This window comes from Bison bison, unplaced genomic scaffold, assembly GCF_000754665.1.
Source record: "Bison bison bison isolate TAMUID 2011002044 unplaced genomic scaffold, Bison_UMD1.0 scf7180017864294, whole genome shotgun sequence".
Taxonomy (NCBI): Eukaryota; Metazoa; Chordata; class Mammalia; order Artiodactyla; family Bovidae; genus Bison; species Bison bison.
The window spans coordinates 2164933-2171323 of record NW_011494866.1 but is presented as its reverse complement, the minus strand read 5'-3'; the positions used below and the strand labels follow the sequence as shown (position 1 = coordinate 2171323).

General features: G+C 38.5%; 1 protein-coding gene across 5 annotated transcripts in view; it reads left to right on the top strand.

Annotated features, from left to right (window-relative positions):
- TP63 (tumor protein p63) overlaps positions 1-6391 on the top strand; it is a 273034-nt gene that overhangs the window by 64566 nt on the left and 202077 nt on the right. The gene's annotated exons all lie outside the window — the stretch shown is intronic.

Below are 6391 nucleotides of genomic sequence, written 5' to 3'. Positions count from 1 at the left end.
TACCGGGAGAAATATCAATAACCTCAGATATGCAGATGACACCACCCTTATGGCAGAAAGTGAAGAGGAACTCAAAAGCCTCTTGATGAAAATGAAAGAGGAGAGTGAAAAAGTTGGCTTAAAGCTCAACATTCAGAAAACGAAGATCATGGCATCCGGTCCCATCACTTCATGGAAAATAGATGGGGAACAGTGGAAACAGTGGCAGACCTTATTTTTGGGGGCTCCAGAATCACTGCAGATGGTGACTGCAGCCATGAAATTAAACGACGCTTACTCCTTGGAAGGAAAGTTATGACCAACCTAGATAGCATATTCAAAAGCAGAGACATTACTTTGCCAACAAAGGTTTGTCTAGTCAAGGCTATGGTTTTTCCTGTGGTCATGTATGGAGGTGAGAGTTGGACTGTGAAGAAGGCTGAGCACCGAAGAATTGATGCTTTTGAACTGTGGTATTGGAGAAGACTCTTGGGAGTCCCTTGGACTGCAAGGAGAGCCAACCAGTCCATTCTGAAGGAGATCAGCCCTGGGATTTCTTTGGAGGGAATGATGCTAAAGCTGAAACTCCAGTACTTTGGCCACCTCATGCAAGGAGTTGACTCATTGGAAAAGACTCTGATGCTGGGAGGGATTGGGGGCAGGAGGAGAAGGGGACGACAGAGGATGAGATGGCTGGATGGCATCACTGACTCGATAGACGTGAGTCTGAGTGAACTCCGGGAGTTGCTGATGGACAGGGAGGCCTGGCGTGCTGCGATTCATGGGGTCGCAAAGAGTTGGACAGGACTGTGTGACTGATCTGATCTGATCTGAAGGATATGTATAAATTTTAAGCTGAGCAGGTAATGTGGAGTAATACAAAACAGTGATTATTTGGATACTGTTTACATCTATGGAGAATAAAAATATTTTAAAATTAAAAAGAATTCACAAGTTCACAAGGCCCAATGGAACAATGGCTAGACTTGAGCTTGCCCATAGGAAGCCTCAATCCCTTTTCTGTCATTTACTAGATAATAAAATTGGTTGGGTTGCTCATAGTCTGTATACTCATTTTCCTTTTTTGCAAAGCAAGGTTAATACTGCCTGGCAGAAAAACCTCTCTTGATTTGATGCTAGGGTTTCTTTGTTTTCTTTTTCTTCTTTTCCCATACAGATCAACACCACATGCAGGATTTACCCTTAATTAGCTGAGTAAGTGGGTAACCTCTTGGGAGGCTTGAAATTTCTAACTGTGATGTATTATTTTATGGAGCATCCCTCATAGTATAGCTTTGGCCAAAGAACTCTCCTCAAATTATCCTGGGGGACCTATGCTTGAGGATTAGTCCTGTTGAAACGATCTTTGGGGGTTCCTTGGATCTGAAGCTGCATTAGCAGTTTGGTTACTAAGCTTCCAAAGGGCTGCTTGTTGTTTTAGTAATTTCCCTTGAAGAATTAAAGGTTTTAACTGAATGTTAAACATCAGACAGAAACTATAGGGAAGATTTATTGACAATGAATTTCAACTTTCCCAAAAGTTCACTTGAAACCAACTTCCTTCTCATTCAAAATGATTCAGATTTGAAACCCTCCAGGGGCCTCTCTGGGACTTCAGAGCATTAGGGAGCTTTTTTACTGGCTGTCATAGATTATCTCTCCATTGTTTCTTGACTTATTGAGGAGAGATTTCATTGGTAAACCGCCTCTTCCCTAGGGCCTTAAATTCTTTACTCATTCAGAAGATAAGTAGGACTCCAACAATACATTCCACAAAGCTTTCTCCCTTGCCTGGATCCCAAGGCAACCAGCCCAAGCCATGCCAAGGGTATAAGGAGCAGGACAGATGTCACATGGAAAGAGCAAAAGGAGACAGATGAGGCAGAGTAGTTGGGGTTGCTATGACTGTTACTCTGTTTTTAACTCAGCACAGAATCAGGATTGAGTAGAGCAAAAAGCACAGACTTTCATTTGAATCTTTGCTCTTTCATTGGAACTGTGATCTTGGGAAACAATAAACTTTCATGTTCCTTTTTCCTCCTTTGTAAAGTGCACTGAATTATTTCTATCTTGAAGTTTTGCTGATATTATTAGAAATAATATATGTATAAAGAATAGTTGGAAATTAACAGATCATATCATTAACAACAGGTGTTGAGCACTGACTCAGGCAATGTGTTCCAGGCACGGTTTATGTGCTCCATATGTAATTTCACATTTCAGCCCCTTGAAATCTACAAAGTGGGTATTATTGTCATTTTCGCTTTGCAGATAAGACACACTAGAATCGGTGAAGTTCAGTAACTTTTTCTCCAACCCTCTAGTGAGGGGTGCTGCCAGAATTAGAACCAGGCCTGACTCCAAAGCCTATCTCTTGTCCATAAGCCCTTTTCACCATGGCTATTTCATGAGGCCCAATTCAAAGTTCTGTCTGTATGAAAAGGAAAAGAATAGGCACGTTGCTCCCTGTCTCAGTAGTGTTAGCATGTGATGAGATTCAAAGAAATGGGAGAGAGCAGGGTTTTTAAAGCTTTAAATAAAAGTAGTTTTCAAAATCCAGCTCCTTAAATCCTAAGCAGAGAAGAGCCAGGAATTCTATGTTTTGTCATACAGTCATCAATGATTCATAGTAAAATTAAGAGTTCTGCTACTAGCACTTCTTTCTCAAAAGAAAAATAAGCAGAGGTTCAGAAAGTGTTGGTGACTTATCCTGAGTTAGGTAAGTCAGTTTTTGGCAGAACAATTTACACGCTATTTGTAACTTCATTCTGACCTCTAATGGAGGGACTGCAATTAATGAGATAACCTCAAGATCTCTAACAAAAGTTTACTCACTGATAGGAACCTACTAGCTATCACTTACACTTCAGTGTGAATTAAAGTCACTCTGTTGTTACCTGTCCTGGAGAACATTTCTCTGGGTTCATATTTGGACAGCCAAGCCACGTGTCCTCTTTCTACTTACCAACCAGATTTTACTTACAGCTTAAGCTAGTCCTGTCCAGTAGGCTGGAAAAAAGAAGAGCTACAGTGGGGACAAAAGAAGGTGGTCAGGGTGCCAGAGTATGTCATCCGTGGATGCATATGTGTGAGTTTCTATCTTGCTCTCACTTAAAAGGTTAAGTGATGAGGTCATTTTGACTCATGCTGTTTTTTCCCCAGAATGTTCATCTTCCGGTTCTCTATGTGGCGATATTGAATTAACTTTGAAAACCTCGGTTCCCATGATTTCCCCTGTGAAATCACCCACCACTTAAAAAATGGTCTCTTTAGCTTTCTAGATAGCCCAACATATAGATAACACCTCCCCATGTTTCAGATGCCAGTTTTAATTGTCCCTTAGAGAGATATCTTGATCAGGTTCAGGTCCCTCTAATGCATGTTTTTTGTCTTCTATTCCTTTCTTCTTGTACTTGTCAGAGTTCTATGAGTGTTGCTAGGTCTGACTGATGTCTGTCTCCTCACCAGACCATAATTGTAAGGAGGGACAGATCTCTTTGGTCCAGAGCTCTAGTTCCTCAGGACCTAGTATGGAATCATTCAATAAATATTTCTCAATTGAATGAGTATTGTGTGTCCCGTTGTATTGTACATAACCTTTGCATTTCTGGCACTATCATTGAATTTTGTTTCCTTGGAATTTATTACAAAGTTGGCACTTGGAAAATACTTAAATTTTTTTAAAAACCATTTTTGAAACATTAAAACATGTTTTTAAAAAAACATTTTTGAAACATTAAACATGTTTTTAAAAACCATTTTTGAAAGTAAAATGAATAAAATAGGTTCAAATCCCTCCTCCATGGAAGCTGTATAAGTTTCGATAAATCCATGCAGCTAGAAAAATTCCTTGGAGTGACATTTTCCTTTGGGAGGAAAAATATAAAACTTATGGAACTCTACCGTCCCAAATATTTATAAAATATCATGATTTTTAGATTTACATTTATCCAGCTGTATGACTTTTCTCAAGAACTGTCCACATTGGCATCAGGTTTTTATATATAAAATGTGGTCATTACAAATGTTATTTCATGATTGACAGTCCAGATTTTTGTACTCGCAAGCTGTCTGGGAAGGTATATAGGAAAGACTCAAGGGCATGGACTTTGGTATAAAGAATGCATTCATTCTCAGCTCTGTCACTTTCTGGGTGTGTTCTTCAGGTCAGTTGTCTAACCACTCCAAGCTTCAGTTTCCTCATATGTAAAATAGGGATGATAATATTAGCACCAATCTCACGGGGATGGTGTAAGGGTTAATTGGTACTAAAGGCTAATAATGCACAGTGTCTAATGTACAGTAATAAGTTTGGTGAACAAGTTTAAGCTGAAGAAAATAGAGGTATTTAGCTATCTCAGTTTCTCAAAAAATATTCTCCAATAGTAGAATTTTATTACTTTAGAAAATTTGAGTGACTGTTGTTTTTAAGGCTTTAAGATCAGAAAAGAGGAGGCCAGGAATCAAAAAGATATGTTATATGTCTCAGTATGTATGAAAAATATCTCCAAATAATCAATATTATATCAAAAATGAATCATCCATAAAATGATTCTATATGGTGATATCCTAATTTGTAATTGTTGTTGTTCAGTCGCTCAGTAGTGTCCGACTCTCTGCGACCCCACAGACTGCAGTACGCCAGGCTTCCCTGTCTTTCACCATTTCCTGGGGCTTGCTCAAACTCTTGTCCATTTAGTTGGTGATGCCATCCTACCATCTCGTCCTCTGTTGTCCCCTTCTCTTCCTGCCTTCTATCTTTCCCAATGAGTTGTCTTTTTCACATCAGGTGGCCAAAGTATTGGAGCTTCACCTTGTAATAAGAATATCAATACCACAAGAGTAGTATCATCATTTCTAGGTAATTGGTTTAAGAATTTCTGACTATTTCTACTGAAGCAGAGGAGTAACAGAAAAGCACTCCTTGGAAGCAGAAAAAACCCTATGACCGGGGAATAAACTGGATTTGCTCTCACTTAGACCACTGCTACCTAAGACAAAGAAGTATTCCTCTGGTTGGAGCGGGGGTCTCAATTTGATTTTTGAAGAAAAGCCATGGCTAGTTGGTCTGTTTTTTTTTTTTTTTTAATCTTCCTTCCTTTTTAATTCTGAATTTTTTTTCAAATGAAAATTTACTAGGAAGCAAAGACAACAAACAAATACAAGCTGAACTACTATTATTGATGGGAGTAGAGAAAGAAGCACAGATGGAAAAGCACTGGATAAGATTATCTCGAAGGCCCTTTGCCCTCTAACATTCTGTAGCCTGTTAACCTAGCAAGTTCCCATCCTTGGCTACACATTAGAATTGCCTGGGGAGTTGTGAAAACTGCCAATGTCCTGACCTAACACCTACAGATTCTGATTTACTGAGTCTAGGGTGGAGCCTGTGCAGTGGCGTATATATATATATAAGCTGATATGTATATATATATTTAGCTTATATGTACATTTCACAGCTTAAGCCAAAATTATTAATAATTCTCAATTCTCAGACATATCCCTTCTGCACAACCTCCCCATATCAATTTAAAGATTAAACACTTAGGTGACTATTTGGTGACTTAGGTGGCATATTTCAATGAAACCAATGGAATCATTTTAACATTTGTATACTTTCCTATAGAGGAAATGACTGTCTTGATCTCATAGAAATTTTTGTCATATGTATTTATTTATGTGTATATATGTGTATGTTTTTCTGTCATATATTTATTATAATAAATATATACTTATTTTTATAATAAGAAATAATAAATATATACTTATTTATAAGACATACATATATTTATGGGCTTTCCCAGTGGCTTAGTGGTAAAGAATCCTCCTGCTAATGCAGGAGATGCAGGTGATGGGGTTTCAATCCCTGGGTTGGGAAGATCCCCTGAAAGAGGAAATGGCAACCCACTACAGTATTCTTGCCTGGATAATACCATGGACAGAAGAGCCTGGTGGGCTACAGTCCATAGGGTCACAGTCAGTCACAACTAAGCATACACATACACGCACATATATTTATATACATTTAATATGTTTATATAAAAAATATATATATTTTCTCTCCACTTCCACTTTCATCAAGAGGCTTTTTCGTTCCTCTTCACTTTCTGCCATAAGGGTGGTATCATCTGCATATCTGAGGTTATTGAGATTTCTCCTGGCAATCTTGATTCCAGATTGTGTTTCTTCCAGTCCAGCGTTTCTCATGATGTATTCTGCATATAAGTTAAATAAACAGGGTGACAATATACAGCCTTGATGTACTCCTTTTCCTATTTGGAACCAGTCTGTTGTTCCATGTCCAGTTCTAACTGTTGCTTCCTGACCTGCATACAAATTTCTCAAGAGGTAGATCAGGTGGTCTGGTATTCCCATCTCTTTCAGAATTTTCCACAGTTTATTGTGATCCACA